Consider the following 21,219-nt stretch of genomic DNA (forward strand, 5'->3'; position numbering starts at 1 on the left):
TCCATTTTTGACACTTTGGGCAGACAGCCGTCCTCTGGGGGGGGCCCCAGGTCAGACAGCACTAGATGCCAGCAGCTCCCCTCTCTCCACTGTGACAATCAGAATTCCACAGACATCACCCAAGCGCCCAGGCCCTCTGCCGCCCCCAGGGCTATGACGGCAGCTGGTATCCCAACCTGGGGGCAGCAGGAAATGCAATAGGAACACTTTGGCAGAAAGTCAGATCTGTCTGTGTCTCATTGGGAGCTGTGGGCGTGGAGCGGTGGGTGTGGCACTGTGTGGGTGGGAGCGTGGGGTCTGCCAGTGTCCCTCCCTCCTGCTGTGTGTTTGTGATTGCTGAGCCCACGAGAGCCCAGGGGACACGGTGACTCCTGCCAACAGGACTGGGCGTGGTGAGCTCCTGTCATGGCCGGGCTGGTGCTGAGGGTCCTCTGTGCACTTTCCCCTCTGCACCAACGTATGCAAGCCAGCATCACGCCCGTGACCCAGGCAGGGACTTCAGTACAGACAGGTAGAGGTTGTCTCCCCAAAGCACTGAAGGACACAGCCCAGATTCAAGCTCAGGTCTCGTCCTTCCCTGAGGCCAGGCTGTGACCGGGACCTGCACAGGTCCCTGCTGGCAGAGAGGAAGGAGGAAATAAGCCAGAGCAGGCAGAGAGCCCACGTGGGGGCAGGGGAGGCTCGGGGAGGGCAGGCAGTGGGAGCCCCCCCGTCCCAAACAGTGTGATCCAAACAAGCCCAGCAGACTCTCAGACAGGATTCTCATGCAGAGGCCTGCAGACTGGGGGGGGGGGGGGGGTAGAGGTCATTCAGTTGTGGGAAAATGTCCACGCGGTTCCTTCTCAAAGCCAGGTGCTTCTCAGTTGTCAGCTGGGGTCCCGGCAGGCAAGTGCGCCTGGCAAAAGATTCATTTTTCATGCAGACTCCAGGCTTTTCCCAACATTTAAATCTTTCTCCAGCCCTTGGATCATAAGGCCTCATGGCAGGCCTTGGAGAGAGGGTCGGTACAGACGGGGGTCAGGACAGCAAGGGGAGCTGATCTGCTGCTGTTTACACAGCAAATTACATTTTTAAATAATGTCTCATAGCAGATTAAGCCTGAACAAATCATTCTTTCAGGCCAGTGAGCACTTTAAAGGATTATTAAGTCCGAAGGGGCTCCAGATGGCCCTGCGCTCCGGGTCAGAACACACTCCCCCGGGCCGCTGCGCACATCCCAGTCTGGGCTGCGGCACAGCGGGAAACCAGCACCCATTCGCTCACCAGCCCCCCGGCTGGTCAGCCCCATCCGCTGCCGCGCCTCCTGTCTCTAGGCAACGAGAGCTTATTTAAAGCCAACAGCATGCACTCAGACCAGCAATTTTGTTTTGTTTCGTTTTTTTCTTTAACTAGAAATAACTGCAGGAGTTTGGGGCTTGGTTTTTCTCTAGGAGTCGGACAGTCCCGCGGCTGGTCTTGTGAGCAAGGGCAAACCCGGCCCGTCCACAGAAACTAAGCACGTTCCCCAGTGAGGCTCCCTTGGGGTCCAGCATTGCAAGGGTTCAGGAGAGAGCGTGTCCCCAACAGCAACCTCAGGAGGAGGGACAGCCCGCTCTGAGGCGGGTCATGAATCTGGGGGCCAGGGGTGTCTGCGAGCAGTCCACAGGCGTTTCAGGTGTTTGCCTCTCAGCTCCCGCAGCACCAGCTGACTCAGCGGGCTTCTGCCCACAGCCCCAGGCCTCCCGTTTCTCATGTTGTTGACAAATGGTCCCAGGCTCAGGAAGGCTGCCTGGAGCCCCAGGTGCACTTTCTAACCCCCACACACGTAAAAGCACCTAAGGGCAATCTGTCCTTGCACTAGGGAGGCTCTGTACGCTTTTTCTCAATAAAAACAGGAAAAGGAAATACTCTCCTGTCGGAGGGGTGTCCGTAGGAAGTTGCCCTGGGGTAACCGCAGGGCAGTGCCAAGGGTGGACGGTGGGCCTTCAGGGACTGTCCTCGAACCGGAAGGTGCCTTGCGAACAGCTGGGCAAGGTTCCTCTGTCGCTAGGGAGCGCCTGGCAGCCGGGGCAAGGCGGTGAGCAGCCGGCGGTGAGCACGCGAGGACTCATGGAGTGTGCGGTCCAGGGCTCCTGAGAGGCAGACCCCGCTTGGGGGAATGGAGAAACGGAAGGTCTGTGACCAGGACCTTCCTGGCAAAGGAGAAGGCACGAGCGGGGCTCCCGAGAAGGGAGACGGCTGGTCCTCTTTGCAGTTCAGAGAGAAGCCCAGAAAGGCTGGAAGTCTGGGCGAGGCGGAGCTGGGGAGGTGCAGAACGGCAGGCTGGATCACGCGTCTGGAGCTTGGAGGGACTGACCTCATTCACCCCCAAGGCCACCTGCCTCCATGTGGAGGGTGTGCTGGGCGCAGAGGGCAGACCACTGAGGCTCTGGCCACGGCTCCGCTGACCCGCGAGGCAGGGACGGATCACACATCAGGGCGTGCTCTTGGGCCAGAGATTCCGCAAGAGGCAGGGAGGAGAGGGAACTCTGGAGGGGCACAGCCCACGTGGAGCTCACTCGCGCACCTCACTTGCCAGGAGCCAGGGTGCGTCCGGCCCAGCTGTGAGGACAGGGTGTTTGTCTGGAAGACCCCCAGGGATTCGGCCCCTCTTGGGGGGGAGGGTACGTGGGCCTCCGCTCCTGTCATGCATGTGGAGGTGTGAACAGGTGTGAAGGAGGGGGAGGGGGACCGGGGAGGAGGGGGAGAAGGGGAGAGGAGGAGGTAGTGGAGGGGGAGGGGAGCCCCAGTGGAGCTCCCCTCCACACCCTCCCTGTGCATGTTTCTGTGGGACGCCCAGGGGACTGTGGAGGGTGCGCGGAGCCAGACGCAGTCCTGGCCTCCACGGAGACATGGAGAGCTGAGCTGTCACCACGTACGCAATACGGTGCTGTTAACCAGGTCTGGGCACTGACTCACCCACCATGACAGGGGCTCTGCCCCTTTGGCCCAGCGCCTCACCGTCCCCGCCTCCCACCTTGTGCCGCTGCTCACCACTGTCCACCTGCTGGCAAAAGTTTCCGGAGCTGAAGCCGCTGCGTTTGCCGTGGTGAGTCTGGGGGACTCTCCCTGGTGAGGCCTTGGCAAGGTGGAGGCCGTCCAGCTTGGGGTCAGGACTGCGTTCCTCCCACACACTGCAGCTCTGCAGCGGACAGTCCCTTCATGCTCTCACTTGGATCTGTCCACGGCTTCGTGCCCATCTGTTTTGTCCTGTGGAAATCTACAGGCATGTGCAGAAGTAGAGCGCGATTTCCCCATCAGCTGGTTTGGGCGGTGATGGCGCCTGGCGAGTCTGGTCTATCCTCACCCCCCCGTCCCTGCCCCTGCGGCCTCTCAGGGCAATTCCCGATTGGGCACGATGTCGCCCACCCTGAGGATCTCTGAAGGGGGGGAACGCTCTGCAAATGTAATTGCTGCTCTAGGCGGAGTGAACAGGGATTGCCGAGCAAAGGGAGGCACCCAGCAGAGTCCTGCTGAGCCGCTGTGCAGCACAAGTGACCGGTGTCCCCTGAGCCTTAAGGACCTACAGACTCCTGTTTGCCCCTTGTCGGCCTGACACCACCGGAGCCAGCAGGGCCAGGGAGGGACCATTTGGGAACGGAGAAAGGAACAGCTCAAGGGCCTCAGACGCCCCTGGTGTCCCCCCATTGTCCGGCTCACGGGCCTCAGAGGCCCCTGGGTGTCCCCCTGGGCCTTCAGGTGCTGTGGGAGGGCCACACCTGGCTGGAAGGGTCTCCTGGGCAGTTCAGCCCCCAAAGACACCTTTGTCTCCAAACCAGCCGGCTGTGCCTGGCCGGGAAAGGGAAGCAAAGAGCGCGCTGATATTTCAGGCAGTAAGTTTACGGTGGCATTGTTTCACATCAGCAGAGGGGCAAAATTGTCCTCGATTCCTCAGATGGCTCAGAATTAGACTTTTTTGTTCAGTTCAGAAGGTCCCAGCTATGATGAGTTGGTATGTCTGGTGGGTCGCCTAGTCTGAAAGTCCTGGCCTCATCTCTGTCTTCCCCGCAGGGCGCCCTGCTCTCTCCCCAGCGTCTGCCTCTAGTCTCCTACTGACAGCACGCCTGCGGGGTCATTCCGGGACTGCACCATGTCCTGTGTAGACGTGGAAATTGGATGAGACTCAGGTTCCCACCCGATTTCTTGCCAAGTGAGGAAAGACAAATGTGGATGGCTGGATGCTCCTTTCTGTCCGTTTGGGGACTCAGGAGGAAGTGGGCTCAGCTGGGCCCACTGCCTGTGGGAGCTGGGAGGGTCTTGGGGACCCCTGGGGACCCCACCTGTTCCCAGGCCCCGTAACAGACTGAAAGCTTGTGTCCCCAAGTTCTCCTTGGAATCCTGAGTCTGTGTGTGGGGGGTCCTTTGGGAAAGGAGGTCTTGAGGCCAGCCAGCCTCGGTCAGTGCCCTTCACAAAGGCTGGAGGCCAGCTCCAGGGGGCATCTGACACCCACACAGGCGCTCCCCTGTGTGAGCGCATGTGTACCCTCGTCTATGTGACGGTCCTGGGAGGTGGGCTCCTGGGTCCTGGGAGGAGGTTCTCTGGTGGCAGGGGGTCAGGTCCCAGGAGTTTCTTGTCGGGGAGGGAGCTTGGGAGTTGCTGCTGTGTGGGGTTTGGGTGCTTCCGAGCTGGGGTCCCTTGGGCGAAGCTCTGTCTCCACTGCCCCGCTCTGCCTCCCCGCGCCCTCCGGGTGGTCTCCTTATGCTTTCCTCTACGAGGCCGCCAGGGGCTCAGGGCCCTTTCTCATGCCCCTCACGGATGCCTCCAGCTGTGGTGGCTGGACCCTGACTGCCTGCCCCCCGGGGCTCATGTGAGCACTCTGCCCTCCAGGTTCGAGGTGGGGATTGTCGGGGGGTGGCCAGTTTTGCTGCTCAGTCCAGTGTGTGTCTGTTTCTGGGAAATAAACGCCATCCACTGCCTCCATCTTCCCTGAATCTTCCTTGAACCCAGAATTCCCTCTCTAAGGAAACGTGGGCCAAAGTCGAGTAGAGAAAAGATCAGGTGAGTGTTGTGTCCACCTCTCTGTGCAGGCTCCAGATGGGATATATTCCTGGGCGTGGGTGGAAAAGCGTCACAGGGTCGCACCCAACGATCACGCACACGTGGGTTCAGTGTGCCTTCCTAGGCCCCGAGTTCTCTGCAAGTCCGATCTCCAGAGTTTCCGGGCTGCGGGCTACTCTGGGGGTTAGGGAATAATTTCCTGGCCAGAGCTAATGTGGAGCAAATGGACCTCTACCCCCTACAGAGTAGGATATGGACATGCAGCCAGGGTCCGCATTCACCGCCAAGGGACCGGAAGCTGGAAAGCAGTTTGGAAGGAAATGCACGACGACTTAGGTTTCCATCGTGGCTGTGAAAAGTTACCAACCACGACTGGCTTAAAACGACCAGATTTTTTTCCAGTGGCAGCGATCAGAATCCTGGAATGAGGGCCAGTTCCTCCAGGGGCTCCGGGGAGGGTCTGCCCTCACCGCTCTCCACCTTCTAGAGGCGGTGGTGTTGCTCGGCTGGTGCTCCTCCTTCTTCAGAGCCAGCAGCACACTGTTGTCTCCCTTCTCTGGACTCTGTTCCCTTGCACTTGGAGCCTCCTGCCTCCTCCTTACATGGACCCGGTGGTGGCCCTGGACCAGGAAGATACTGTGGCCTCAGCCACCAGCGATCCTGAGAGAGAGCCTGGGGCCGGGGGTGTGTGAAGCATGGGACTCTGGCCAAGGTGTGGGCCTGGGATCAGAGCAGAACGCCCTCAGCCCCACTCCTGCATCTGTGTCAGGCAGTGAGCACCTTGGCCTTGCCCGTGGGATCGCAGAAGCAGAACTCAGAGGGCATGGTGTGGGCAGGGCAGGCGTGTGGTCCCCACAGAGCCATGGAGCCACGGCACCAGCCTGGCCCGTCCTGCAAGGGGGCTGCTTCGGAGCCCCTTCTCATGGGACTGCTGTGTAGGGCAGGGCTCGGGGTAAACAGGCTGCACTTGGAATAAGGGCCAGGTTTCCGGTTCCGACTGGTTCTTGGGGTCCCCCAAGAGGTGGGAGCTGGTTCCCTGCCCTGCTGGTCCTGCTGAGCTATGGTCTGGGCCACCCACGTGGCCAACTGGAATTTGCCCCGGGGATCATTTCTGTTCAACACTGTTTACTGTTTTCAGCCTGCTTGTCTTACACAGCTCACAAAATTTTACAGAATCTGTTGCTTTATTGTGTGAAGAACCCAGATTGGCTTCTGTCACTTGACGATGTGCACTCCAGGTTCCTCCGTGGCTTCTGTGTCCTGCTAGCTCATTTCTTTCCCTTACCTGTCCACCTACCGAAGGACGGATTGGCTACTTCCAACTTTTGGCAATTACAAATAAAGCTGCTGCAAACACTCACTGCAGGTTTTGTATGGACGTGTTTTCCACCCCTTTGGGTAAATACAAAAGAGCATCATTGCTGGATTGTAAGGTGAAGAGCACATTTAGTTTTGTAAAAAAGCAACAAACTGTCCACCAAAGTGTCTGCATCGTTCCACACCCTGCCGGCTGAGCGTGGGGGCTCCCGTGGCCCACCCCCTCGCCAGCGTGGTGTGGTTGGTGTGGGGCACTTGGGCTCTTCTCGTGGGGCAGTGGTGTCTCATTGTTGCTTTAATATGCATTCCCTGATAACTGTGATGTGGAGCATCTTTTCCTATGCTTGTCATCTTTATGAATTTTAATTTAGTTTCCAACGTTCCTAGGGGGGAAAAAGAGACGGTTTTTGGTTCGAGTTTTCTGGCAAATTGAAGAGGTAGCACTTACGTGTTCACATGGCAGATGGTGTGGCTTGGGAACGAACGTGGGTGTGTGAGACCCCGCAAACATCTGGATAAGGGGTTTCCATAAAGAGACAGCACACTGAGCTCTAAGTATTTTGACTTTAGCTAATCACGAGGGGCTCCCTGAGGTTAGAGAGGTCGCGTGCTCTTCTTTTAACCACAGGCAAAAGGAGGCTTCCTGCAGACTATCTGTAATAAAGAACTGGCGTATTGAGTGAAATGTGTTCCCTCCCTTTAACAGAACATCCTGCATTGAGAAGTAGAAATGTGTGTGTGTACGCAAGGACACCACTCCTCCAGATTTGTTCAAACTGGTCCAATCTCTGTTTCTTCTTTTTTGTTGTTTTTTAAAATATTTTACTGATTCATTTGACAGCGCGAGCAAGAGAGGGAGCACAAGCAGGCCAGGGCAGAGAGAGAGGGAGAAGCAGGCTCCCCGCGGAGCAGGGAACCGGATGCAGGGCCCCATCCCAGGACCCTGGGAACATGACCCCAGCCGCAGGCAGAGGCCTCACTGACTGAGCCCCCAGGCGCCTATCAACACTGTGTCAGTTCAAGTCAAATGCTGGTTTGGAAGGATTTCTGGTGTCACGTGTCATCTAGTCTAATGATCCAAGCTGATTGAACTTGAGTAAGAATTAATTTCTTTTTATATCATGTTTCCTTGTTGAAAGAAGAATTTTTTAAAAAGATTTATTTATTTATTTATTTGACAGAGATCACAAGTAGGCAGAGAGGCAGGCAGAGAGAGAGGGGGAAGGGGGAAGCAGGCTCCCTGCTGAGCAGAGAGCCCCATGCGGGGCTCTATCCCAGGACCCTGAGATCATGACCCGAGCCGAAGGCATAGGTTTTAACCCACTGAGCCACCCAGGCGCCCCGAAAGAAGAATTTTTTACGAGGAAGAAGGGAAATGCCACCCATTTCGGTATAAAATGTGAAATGGACGGGGCGCCTGGGTGGCTCATTGGTGTCTGACTCTCGATTTTGGCTCAGGCCTGATCTCAGGGGGTGGGGCTGAGCGGGAAGTGGGGCTCCCCCCGGCCGTGGGGTCTGCTCCGGATTCGCTCCCTCCTGCTCCCTGACACCGTGTTTGCTTAGTGAACGGTTCTCCCACCGACAGACACGGAAATGCGTGTTTCTTGCTCTGCACCCGGGGCTGACCTAGCGTCTTGGCGGAGCCCGCGGTGGAGCAGCAGCGCGTCCCCCCGGGTCGGCCTCTCTCCGGCCTCGGACACCCGGCTCTGACGCGCTCCGCCCGCGGCTTCCCCCCCGCTCCCCCGTAAGTCCGCGAGCCCGCGCGGCCGGTCGGTCCTGCGCACTCGCTTCTAGGCCCCCGGCGCGACCGCTAGGATCTTCCGCGGCAGCAGCGGGAACAGGCCCGGGCCGGTGTCCACGCAGCTCTGTCCGCTGCCTTCGGCCTCAGACTGCTCCTGGGGGCTGCAGCACGGACGCTTGTCCGACCTGGACGCAGCGCCCCGCGACCCGGACCTGGCTCAGGACACAGATCCTCGGCGCCCTCCGTGCCCGGCCCTGCCTCCGAGGCCCGCACCCCGGGGAGGACGAAGCCAGGACGAAACCAGGTGCTGGAGCGCGCGCAGCCTGCTCTCCCCAGCGGAGCCAGAACCGCGCCGCGAGGACCGACAGGTGGGCGCAGGGCCACGTCGCCGGCGGGGCGAGACCCGAGGAGGAGGGGGCAGGGCGCGGGGGCGGCGAGGGCGCCCGGGATGGGAGGAACGAGCCCCGGTGTGCGCGGGGGTTAGAGAACCGGGAACCGCAGAGCCCACCCGGCCCCGGACCGACGTCCGCTCTATAAAGTGCGCGCGTCCTTGCGCCGGGGACGCGCAGAAGCACCGCGGGCACCGGACGGAGGTAACAGCGGGCCGATGCAGCGCGCAGCGGGGTCCCCTCGGGAGCTCGGTCTGCACTCGCCCCCACCCCTGCTCCCTGAGCGGATCCGAGGGGCCGCGACGCCCGCGCGGGAAGGGGAGGGAGGGGACGCGCAGGCGCAGAGACTCGCCACCCTCCTGCGCGGCGACCGCGGTTGCCGGGGTAACCGAGACGCGGGCAGCGACGCCGCCAGGCGGGTGCAGTATTCGGACGGGGGCGGGGCGGGGGCTAGTATTGGGGCCGACGGGGCGAGGGCGGAAAGGCCATCCGCGGGGAGGTCGGAGGCACAGCAGAGCACAGCAGCGGTCCTGAGCACGGTGGTGTTTACTTTCTAGAAGCACCTCGGCGCCTGTGTAGACGGTGGGTGCAGGGAGACGGCAGGGGAGCCAGGGGCCGGGGCGCCAACCTCCAGGAACAGACGACTGGACTCAGACCCGGGGAAGGGGTGGGGGACTGAGAAGTGGTCAGATTTGGGATCTTGGTGAAGGAAGAGTCAACAAGATTTGCTGCTGGACTGAATGTCCCCCCAGAAATCGTACTTACAGAAAGTTCCTAAGGCGAGGGCCTCAGCAGTGGCTGGTTTCTCCGGCACGGAGCAGGGGCAGGAAGGCCCGTGAAGATGTCCAGTAGGACGCGGGACCCTGAGCCCAGAGCACCGTGCTGAACCTACAGACGTGGGCCTCAGTTCGCGCGGTGTTGCAATGGATGCAATCACCCGAGGAGGGACAGGGGTTGAGTGCTGGGGTTCTCCAGTGTGTATGGCAGGAAGAGAGCAAGCGTCCAGCCCATGGGCCAAGGACACAGAAGGAAAACAGAGAGGTGTGGTGTCTTGGAAACCAAGTGGGAAAAAAAGTCTAGGGGAAAATCATTTAAAAAATGGATGCTGAAAGGTTAGCCGAAGCATCCCAATACCCTGGTGAGGAGGAAGCTATGGGCTGAGACTGCCGTTGAGTTTTGCCCATGGGAAGTTGGCTGAGACTTTGTCAACAGTGCTTTCATGCGGGAACCGGGATGGAAGCCTGATTGCTTCCGGAGAGAGCATAGGGGAGTGTGTGCAGGTCTCCTGGAGAGTCTGCGACAAACGGAAGCAGAAAAGTGAGCGGAGTTTGGAGGGAGGTGTGTGATCTCAGTGAGTAATGCCAGGTTTTTGTTTAATTTCTGCTTTAATCTGGACAGAATTCAGCATGTCTGCATAGAGATGGGTTGATCCAAGAGAAAGAAAACAGTAAAGCCCTGGGGTTAGGGAAAGGCCTGCTGTAGATTCTCTTTAGTAAATGCAGGAATCTGCTCATCATCCCTTCTGCGGGGTTCTCACCGCTCCCTGGTTTGCCCCTCCTTCGAGCTGCTGACAGGCATCCGCATAGGCTGTTATCAGACACTGTGCCTCCTTCTCGTCTCCTTCCCCAGATGGACTTGGGCTCTTCAGCACTTGGCACAAGCCTGGATGGCAGGGGCCAGCCTCAGACACACTTACTCTGTGTGCCTCCGCCTCGCTAGCACAGAGCTGTGTCTTGGTCATTACTGCGGGCCTCGGCTCCAGAGTCATTTGGAGGAACATGTCCCTCGATCACGGGGCATGCGGATCAACTCCGAATTCCCTGTCTGAGGGGAAGGAGGAGCGGGACCCGGGGCAGCCTTCCCAGTGGCAGGCCCCCCTCCCTGCCGAGACCTGCTGGCTGTGCTCTGGTTTCCTTACCCTGACGCTGCCCTGGCTGCGTGCAGACCGTGGTCCTGCACTCAGTGCCAAGAGGGTGGCTTGGAAAGCAAACTCTGGAGAGAAAGTTAAAGCCGACTCCAAAGGAACTGGTGGTCTGTGCAGATGTGTTTTTCCCAGCGGACAGCCTCGAGAGGACCAAAAGGCCTCGATGGTGTCCCGTCTGCAGCTGACTGCCAAGAGGGGAGTTGGGCCAGGCTATCCGCAGAGCCAGCCGGCCACCCAGACCACGTTCCTGGTCCAGCCTCAAGGGGACACTGGATGCTCATTTCTCTGTGCTTTTGAGGGTTTAAAGGAAGGATGTTCTAATATTAGAGTCAGAAATGGTAAGAAGACATTTCAACAGCAGGCTTTTTACCTGCTGTTAAACTAGGAAGAGATCCATTGAAGGGAGATGTTTCCAAGAGAAGGAACTAGAGGGCAAGCTGATTCAGGATGGATATAAGTGGCATGTCAGAAACAAACAAAAACCAGAGGAAGGCAAACACAAATTGACTTTAAGTGACAAAGTGACAAGCAGAATGAATGTCCTTCGACACGCCTAAGATTTGGAAACGAAAGCAAGTTGCTCTGCATGTGTACGAATTACGTTTGCGTCTTTCGCTTCTTGTCTGACCACATCTCATCTCCGTCCGACTGTGAGTCCTGGCGTTTCCTCAATGGAGGGGTCTGCAAGGGACACAGCCCCTGAACAGAAGCCTCTGTAATCCGCATGTATCCATGGAAACAACAAAGGAATTCGAATACTAATATTAAAATGAAATTGAATATTAATATTAAGCATGTGTCCTTCTTCCCTCTTCTTCCCACTTCCTAGCCCTGTCCCCAGGCACCACCTGCGGTGCCCCAGCACATGCATGCGCACGTGCAACACACATGCAGGCACACACTTGCACACATGCAGGAGGCAGGTGCATCTGGATACTGTTAGGGTGGCACACCAGGTGCCAAGCCACTCTGTCCCTCCCGGGGTGATGGGTCAGCCCGCACATAAACACCCTTCTGAGTCTAAGGACCCCAGGTTGTAAATCTCACCAAAAATGTGCATCCACACACAGGCACCCAAGTTCAGCCTTTCTATCTCAGCATGTCTGCTGCTAGAGGTTGGCACTGGCACCCTCGTTTCTAAAAGGCTGAGCTGTGCACAGTGTTAGGGACTGAATTAATGTACTGAGACCCTAACCCTCAAAAACTCAGTATGGGACTGGGTTTGGAAGTAGGGCCTTTATTTTATTTTTTTATTTTCTTTCTTTATTTTTTTTAAAAGATTTTATTTATTTGACAGACAGAGATCACAAGTAGGCAGAGAGAGAGGAGGAAGCAGGCTCCCTGCTGCACAGAGAGCCCGATGTGGGGCTTGATCCCAGGACCCTGAGATCATGACCTAAGCCAAAGGCAGAGGCTTTAACCCACTGAGCCACCCAGGTGCCCCTCTATTTTTTTAAGAAGATTTTACATGTTTATTTGTCAGAGAGAGAGAGAGAGGGAGGGAGCACAAGCAAGGGGAGTGGCAGCAGGTCTCTGGGATCGTGACCTGAGCTGAAGGTAGATGCTTCACCCTCTAAGCCCCCCCAGGTGGCCTATGGAAGGGGGGGGGCTTCAAATGGGTGCTTAGGGTAAACGGAGGCTGCCAGCGGTGGCACCAATCCAGCAGGGCCAGTGTCCTAGTAACAGGAGGAGGGGAGGACCCAGGATATACCATGTCTGCAGGGCAGGGAGAGGCCTTGAGAGGAACTGGCCAGGCCCAGAGCTCAGGCTTCCTGCCTGCAGGAGAGAGGGGCGGGTCCTGTTTGTGCCCTGTCTGTGCTCAGTGGTGGCAGCAGGGTGACTCAGATGGGCTGTGAAACCAGAACATCCTTATCGTGTTTTCTGTCTTCATTTTTCTACCTTACATTTCAGACTCCCTCCATCCCCCGTGCAGAGAGGGCGAGCAGGTGAGACAGTGCTGAGTGCTCTTGTGAACGGCGGGCAGGCAGCATCTGTTCTCCTGGCTCTGGGGTCCCCAGGACATGCCACTTCCCAGTGACCACCGAGGGCCGCCGCCCCGCCCAAACCTGTCCTCCCAGGCTCCGTGACCGCTGCATGCTTACGGGGGTTCAGTTACTCTGGCTGTTCCGTTGGAGTTGTCGTAGCCTAAAAATAAAGCCATCTGTCCACTAGGAAACACACTGGTCACTTTCATCTGCACACAGTCACAAGGAGCCCAAAGGAAATGTGAAAGTGAGTGAGCCTATCGCCGTTGGTGACCGGAGGGTTAGTCCCACCAGGCGTGTGCTGGCTGGCCCTCAAACTCTTCCGAGAAACGGGGAAGCCGGCATCGTCCTTTGGATTTCACAGCTGTGGGACCGGCCTTGAGGAGGCCAACAGCTTGCAAGGTCACGCAGGGAAGACAGTACAACCCACACTTCCCTGTGCCAGGCACCAGGTCAGTTCTCACCCTTGGCCTGGCAGAGACGGCACATGTCACACATTACACGTCTTCCAGCCAGGATGAGTCCTGAGGGTCATCCACAGACAGGACACACACACGTGAGCAGGAGGGCCTTGTCAGAGAAGAGAGACGCATGCTGTCACCAGGTGCTGGCAAGCGGGTCCAGCAGACACCTGTGTGGAAGAGGCTGGGAGTGTGCTGAGGTGTTGGAACCCGGTTCTGTAGAAACAACAGGGTGAGGAGGGAGGCCCAGAGTGGTAGACGTACAGGGCAGGAGGAACTCAGGGTGGGTGTGTGGGCAGGATGGTGAGGATGCCAGTCAGGAAGTCCCAGTAGGAGACAAGGTTGTGGCGGAGCACAGCTGGAGGAAGAAGTGCTAGAATGTTCCATGCTCAAAGCCACAGGAAACATGCAGTTGAATCAGGTCCATTTTTTTTTTTTAAAGATATTATTTATTTATTTGACAGAGAGAGATCACAAGCAGGCAGAGAGGCAGGCAGAGAGAGAGGAGGAAGCAGGCTCCCCGCCGAGCAGAAGGCCCGATGCGGGGCTCGATCCCAGGACTCCGAGATCATGACCCGAGCCGAAGGCAGCGGCTTAACCCACTGAGCCACCCAGGCGCCCCGAATCAGGTCCATTTTTAGCAGGTCTCTTAGCAATTACGCAGGTGTCATCCCAGAAAAAAAATCAGTTATTTGAAGGGATCTTAGGTGAAATGACAAAATAGCTCTCATGCCATCATTACCACTGTGGATTTTTTTAGGAAGCTCTTTATCCTGCAGTTAGAAAGCTTTTTTCCCCTCTCCCTTGCTTCTGACTCGAAAGCCCCATCTGTGCGGATGGGAGTTATGAATGTTTTGTGCGGGGAGAATACACGGCATGAATAGGGCCAGTAATTTTAGGGCTGACTGAGCGCTGAAGGCACTGAGATGATGGTCTGCAGAAGGAAGCTTCTGTACAACCCAACCAGGCTGGTCAGGTGGTGTTCAGAACAGATGCCAGAAACAGCCTGTCGCTAGTGCCATCAGCTGCCACGTGCCCCTTTTCTCAAAAGCTTAGAGAAATAGAGAGGCCTGCAGAGTCCCAAACCATTCTCTTTGGTCTAAGGTGCTTGTGCATGAGACCCAGACCATGCCAGGAGGGAAGGGTTCCAGGACACGAGATGTGCTGGGCTGGAGCCACACAAACGGGTTCCCTGTATGAGATAGTGACCTTGTGTCCCAGCGTGAGCATGCCAAGAGACGGGCCTCTCACCTGTGCAGCTTCTAGAACAGTCCTCCCCTTTCTGAGCAACTCCGCTGAGGGAGGCCATCCTTGGTCTGGTTGCTGGTGAGCCACATGGGCCCCAGGCGTGTGCAGAGGGGGTGAGGGCTGCTGTCCCTCCGCGGGACACCCGGGCCCGCCCAGCAGCCCATTGCACAGGCGAGGACACAGAGCCTGTGTGCATGAACTGTGATGGCCACCCTCACCTTGGGGACAATCTGCGTCCACTTCTCCTCAGGGAAGATGTTCCCACCACCCTGGTCACGCACCCACTGGAAATAGGGTACCGTGTGTATAGGGTGAGTTGGGGCCCAGCTCCTCACCCCAGGGGAACTCAGAGACCACTCAACACCAGCATCCCTCCTCCACCCCCATCCCTGACACACACGTCCTATGTTCCAGGCAAGTGATCCGGACTCATTCACAAAGATTACTGCCCCCCCCCAAGGTTAAGGCCTCTGCTTACAGGGTGTACGGAATGTCGTGTTCTTGTGACAGACTTGTGGAGGGCTAGGTGTCTGCCTTCCTCTGCTCACAGGCTGAGGCCCTGCTCACGGTCCCTAAGCTCCTCTTCCTACGTCCTCAACGCCTCCCTCCCTGCCCGGACTCAGAACTGCTGCACACGGGCGTCCGGCTCTAGGACTGGCCCCACCCGTGGCCTTCCCTTCTGTCTGGTTCATCTCCACCTTCCCCATTCCACAGGGAGCACCGCAGTAGAGCGAGAGCCTCGTGTGTCTGGGTGTTGTACACCACAGCGCTGGCACAGAGTGCGGTTGCTAAGTTTGCTTGTTCTTTTTCCAAGAAAAGAAGAGTTCGGGAGGCACAGGGCTAATGGGTGACACGTGTTGGGAAACGCTAAGTGCAACGATCCTGGTGAACTGGTGAATGGTCCTCTCCCCCTCCCCTGCTTCCTACTTAGACCCGACGACCGTAGGGACACCTGTTTCCTCTGCCTGTCCAGCCTCCCCTTGTTCTCCAAAGCACAAACCTGGGTGACGTCTGCACATGTGACTGGGATGGGGCTTCCCCTACCTTGTGTTTTAGGGGAGGCACAGATGCTAGATCCACCCCAGGAGGGCTCTCCACTTCCTGACCCCTGAGAGTGGCTCAAGATGGGCAGCTGAACCTAGCAAGACCAGTATGTGTTATATCCAAATTTGTTAGAATCATTGAAGGAAATCCCCTCTTATTCTTTTCTTAAAATTTTTTCTTTTTCTAATTTTTAAAGAGATTTTTATTTATTTATTTGACAGAAAGAGAGATCACAAGCAGGCAGAAAGGCAGGTGGCAGGGCAGGAGCAGGGGAAGCAGGCCCCCTGTCGAGCAGAGAGCCCGATGCGGGGCTCGAGCCCAGGACCCTGAGATAATGACCTGAGCCAAAAGCAGAGGCCTTAAACCACTGATCCACCCAGGTGTCCTTTTTTAAATTTTTATAATTTTTTATTGTATTTATGTTAGTCACCATACAGTACATTATTAGTTTTGATGCAGTGTTCCAAGATTCATTGTTTGTGTATAACAAACACCCAGTGCTCCATATAGTCTGTGCCTGCCTTAACGCCCACCACCAGGCCAACCCATCCACTCTCCTCCCTCCCCTCTGAAACCCTCAGTTTGTTTCCCAGACTCCATAGCTTCTCGTGGTTTCGTCTCCCTCCCTGGTTTCCTCCCCTTCATTTTTCTCTTCCTTTTCCTAATGTCCTCCATGCTATTTCTTATGTTCCACAGGTAAGTGAAACCATATGATAATTGACTTTCTCTGCTTGACTTATTTCATTCAACATAATCCCCTCCAGTCCCGTCCATGTTGGTGCAAATGGTGGGTGTTCATCCTTTCTGATGGCGGAGTCATATTCCATTGTGTATATGGAATCCCCTCTTTTTCTGATGTCCTACATGCAAACCGTCAAAAGAGCCCCGAGCTTCGGGGGTCATTGTTGCTGCCATGTGAAGAAAACCATCTTAGAAATGAGGCCATGTGAGGCCAAATGAGGTCAAAGATAGGGACACATTTCCAGATGATACAGAGCACCTGGATCCAGCCATGCCTGATGCTCACATCTGGACTTTCGGATGACATAGCCTGAGCTGTTTTGAGTTGGGCTTCAGCCCGTTGCAAGATAAGGTGTCCTGACTATCTGCTGATGGGTCTCCCTATCAGAACAGAATCGATGCAGCAGTAGTGTGCCAATGGCAGATGAGAAGCCGAGAGGAGAGAGTGGAGTCCTTGAACCAGGGGGGCAATGACAAAGGAGCTGGCCATGGTCATGGCTCCCTGGGCTCAGGAACCTCTGGGTCTGAGGGTTCTGTTCCTCTTCTGGTTTTGCCCCATGGCCTATTTCAGCTGGGAGAACGCGGAAGGTGCGGTTTCCAGAACAGCAGCTGGTTTGTCTCCTGTTGGCTGTAACTGGCTGACATGCAGTGCACTGCTGAAACTCAGACCCAGCTGGTACCGTTCTGCGGAGCTGGGACGTCATCCAGACCTCACATGCACAGACATGCGTATGTGTGTATATGGGCACATATAGGTATGTGTGTAATCATGTGTGTTCTAAATCTCTCAGTCTCTTTCTGGATTTCTGTCTCTCTATCTCTGGCTCTGTCTCCATCTCTGTCTCTCTGTCTCCATGTCTATCTCTCTACCTCTGTCTCTGTCTCGATAGAGGGCAATTTCTTTTTTTTTTTTTTTTATTTATTTTTTAAAGTCTTATCTATACCCAACGTGGGGCTTGAACTTACAATCCCAATGGAGTGTCACACGCTCCGACAACAGAGCTGGCCAGGCGCCCCTGAAAGACCGTTTCTTGTTTCCAGATCTCCTTCTGGCCAGTGGTTTGCGCTTCCCAAGGCCTGTGGGTATCTGATGTGCCTCCGTCCAGGCCAAGGGCTCCCTCTGCCTGGTTCTCCCCATACTTTCAATGTAACACAGACAAGAAACAGCTCTTTGCTCGGTGAATTCTCCTTGTGGAAAGATTAGGAACTCTCACAGAGGGTTGGGAGAGGTAGGGGGCCCCCTTAACCTATCCAAGTTGGAGAATGTTCTGGGGAATAGGGTGTGACAGGGGCCCTGTGCATAGCATGTGCTTTCCAGGGGGCTCCCAGGAAGGGCAGCACAGCCATGGCACCACGACTGAGCACAGCGTGGTCGGGGGGTGCACGGACAGGTGCGGCGGGGGAAGTCCGGTGGAGAAGGGCGTCCAGGGAGCAGAGTGAACAAGGGGCAGGGGGAGAATGGGGGTGTGGCAAGCCACTCAGCGGTAGTGAGGGGGCAGACAGTGGGCTCCCCTGCCCTTGGTGGGGGGACCGAATTTGTACCTAAGGGTCATCGACACGTCAGACCGGTCCTCAGCATCCGGCAAAAAGGAGGCGGAGAAGTTTCCAGTGTCGTTCCCGGCTTCCTTCTGATTTCTGGTGAGCCGCATGGGGTATTTTGCCTGGCGGGGAAGTTTTTTCCTGATAAATCCTTTGTAGTAAACAGCATGCAGGAGGTCCCCTGCACCCGAGACGAAGCGGAGTCCCAGATCCAGACCGCACGTTCCTGCGGGCGCGGGAGCGCTGCTCGCTGTCCACAGTGCACTTGCCTTGCTGATTCCTGGAGAGAAGAGGTCATGAGGCCTTCGTCTTTCTCTCCGAAGCCACGTAATCCTAGAAACCAACATCCCTGAGGGACTAAGACAACTTGCCAGCTCCTCCGATCACTCCCGGAGGTTCCGAAGAAAAGCATGCGTGCGCCCAGTAAGACTGGAGCTGCGGAGGCCATGGTGGGGGGACTCACGGACAGCAGCCTGGGCCAGTTACCTATCGAAAGCTTTAGGCAAACAAACTTGTCAATCAAGATGCATGGGGACCATTGACCTCTGACCTAGGAATCTTAGTTTTTAGGAAAGTAGACTAAGAGAATATTTACACTCAAAGATATTCATAAGTGTCATCTATAATGGGAGAATTATTGAACACGTCTGAGTTCAAAATGATGAATGAGTTAAATGTATATAAATGCAGTGAAATGCTACTTGGTCATTAAAATTGTCTCAAAAAAGTTGTATCAACCGGCGGAATGTTGAGCAGAGAGGAATGCAGCACTCCACGCGACAGGTGGTCCACGCGACAGGTGGCCCAGCGACTGCTTCCTCCGGGGACGCATGCACGCTGCACAGGGAAAAACCAGAAAAAACCCACCAACTCTACGTATTTCTAAGTTACATGTATGTTAGTGTTATGGGTATAGGGTATTTGAATTTTCTTCCTGTACTTTGCTGTATTTTCCTAAATTTTATTGAGACTGTATTACTTTTTTAATCAGATTTTTTTTTTTTTACTTGAATGTGTCATTAACCACTGAAAATTTCAAATTTCTCAACTTAAGCTGGTCATTTTACTGACATCTTCGCATTTGTTTTTCTGTTCTGGTTAACGCAGCTGGTAAAAGTCGGGTTGAACGAACTCTAAAATCCTTTCGGACACGATGCTCTGGTACACGTGTACTAGTGAAAACATCACCACGGTGAGCCGAGCGCCGTTTCAACGTTCACACAGTTGCCATTTTCTTTGGTGATGAGAGCACCTGAGACGTCCCGTCTCAGCACATTCCCCTGTTCAACACCATACTGTTCACTGAGTCACCGCACTGTGCACGGGGTCCCCGAATGTGCATGAGAACTGGGACGAGCCCTCGCTGCGCCCCCGGTCCGGGCCCAGCAACCCCCAGCGACGTCCGCGCTCTGCTTCTGAGAGGCCTCCTCTTCCGGATTCCACATGTAAGTGAGGACGCGCGGCGTCCTCCTCTGTCCATCTTGAGCCACTCACCGTCATCTTTCCGGTCCTTCCCAGTTGTCGCAGCGGGTAGGATCTCCGTCTTCCGATGTGTGTGTGTATCACATTTCCTTCATCTAACGACAGACTCGGGCCGTTTCACACCGTGGCTGTTGTGAATAATGCAGCAATGACCGTGGGCGTCCAGGGATCCTTCTGGGTGGGGACCTCATTTCCTCTGGACCAACAGCAGGAAGAGGGATTGCTGGACCACACGGCAGCTCTGTACTTAGTCTGACGGACCTCCACACGGTTCTCCAGAAGGGCTGCCCAGCTCTCGTTCCCACCAGCAGCGTGAGAGGCTCCCCTTTCCCCACATCCTTTCTTGTATTTTTGGCACTAGCCGTGCTGATGGGTGTGGGGGGTGGTTCTGAGCTGCGTTTCCCTGATGGGTACAATGTTGAGCCTCTTTCATACGTGTTCGTCATCTGTGTGTTTTCTGTGGAAGAATGTCTGTTTAGATCCACTGCTCATTTTTTAAAAGATTTTATTTATTTATTTGACACACATAGAGGGGCTATAAGGAGGAAGGAGGAAGGAGGAGACGGTGCTCAAGGAGGGTCTCCCCCCGCCCCCCGGCTGCTCCCCTGACACCATGGTCCTGCCGCTCCTGGCCCGCCCTCCAAGACCACATGTGCCAACTGTCTATCTGCTCTGTACTCACCTTCCCACCGCCGGTTTTACCCTGGGGGTTATTCCCCTCAGCCCACCCAGACTTCCATCTCTTATCTTCCTGTTCTCCACAGTTTGTCTGCTTCTGCCCTGAAGCCATGAGCCCCTCTCTGGTCTCCCAGGTGCCACGTGTAGGGTCACCCCCCCCCCGCCCCCGCAGACAGCATCTTCCCTGGGTCCTCACATGGGGAAGGGGCTGGGGGCTCCCTGGGATCCCTTTCCAAGGGCTCTGATCTGACTAACGGGCTCTAGCTTCATGTCCTCACCTCCCCTCCAAGGCCCCTCCGCCCCATCACCGCAGCATGGCCTTTGGAGGACCAACCAACAGCTCATGGCAATGTGTCCAGGAGCCTCTATTTCTTTCTCAGTAGCATCCAGACTCAGTCCTGTGGTCTGTACGGCTTCCCTGGATGGTTCTCAGCCTGTGGCTGTGAGGCTGAAGGGTTTTCCATCTTGGTCATTGTCTGGAGGAACCTCCATTGAGCTGTGCGACCGGGGACGGTTGGCTGGCTTCTCTGGGCCTCTCTTCCTTGGCCATAAAGTGAGAGGCTCAGACAGGAGCCTCACTGCTCTGCCCTCTGAGCCTCCTCCTGATGTCCTAATGTCACCGAAAACATCGGGCGAGGTGTCCCTTCTGGGAGGGGAAGGAAACAGCAGACCAGGAGGTCGCCTCCACCCAGCCTTCCTGGTGCAACGAGGACTGCGAGTTCTCACACAGGCGTCCAGCGGACATGGCAACGGGTGAAGCCCAAAGTGGGGAGAAACTGTCGCAGGAAGAGAAGAGCTGCCCGGAGTCAGGGACAGCAGAGGAGTGTCAGGATATGCAGAGCACTTTACCAAGCTCCTTCCTGTGATGGTTTCCAAAAAGGTTTGGCTTTTTCCCCTAATGAAACAATCGTGTTGAGAGAGCTTTACTTTGCTTGGGTTTTGACCCATAATATCTCCCAAAATGAATCAGAATGGTAGAATCAGATATATTGCCAACGAGTTATATGTAAGCACCTGGCTTTAAAATTTGCCATGAACAGAAAGCCCTCAGCTGGGCCCGTGTCCGTGTGGACACCCTCTCTAGGCAGGCTTCCCGGAGCTGCACACAGGGTGGTGGGCCCGCCCATGGACATAGACAGAGCAGTGAGGAATGCTGCCTCTCCGGACCCGTCCCAGGTGTGTGGTGGGCTCATGGATGTGGGCGAGTAGGGGGAGCTCCTGGGAGCAGAGAGTAGTCGGAGGGGCCCTGGGGTGAGACGATGGCGTTGGCCTCACTTCCAGGTGTGGGATGTGACGTGCAGCGCAGTGTAGCCAACAGTCCTGGTCCGCGTCCTTGCAAGTTGCTCCGAACGTCAATCCGCAGTGCTCCTGGTGCCAAACCAGAACAGAGGTGACACTGACCCCGGGACCTGACCCCAGTGTGCATGAATGCACACCCCCACGCTGCCTGCCCAGAATATACCCCCTATCTGTCAACCATACCTCCGGGCGCCTGGGGCTCTGTCGGTGCAGCGTCTGCCTTTGGCTCAGGTCATGATCCCGGGCTCCTGGGATCCAGCCAGACTGGCGCTCCCGGCTCAGATGGGAGTCTGCCTCTCCCTTTGTCCCTCCCCCTGTTTGTGCTCCCGCTCTCTCAAGTAGATAAACAAAATC

This window comes from Enhydra lutris, unplaced genomic scaffold (assembly GCF_002288905.1).
Source record: "Enhydra lutris kenyoni isolate GAN:26980312 unplaced genomic scaffold, ASM228890v2 scaffoldscaffold11, whole genome shotgun sequence".
Taxonomy (NCBI): Eukaryota; Metazoa; Chordata; class Mammalia; order Carnivora; family Mustelidae; genus Enhydra; species Enhydra lutris.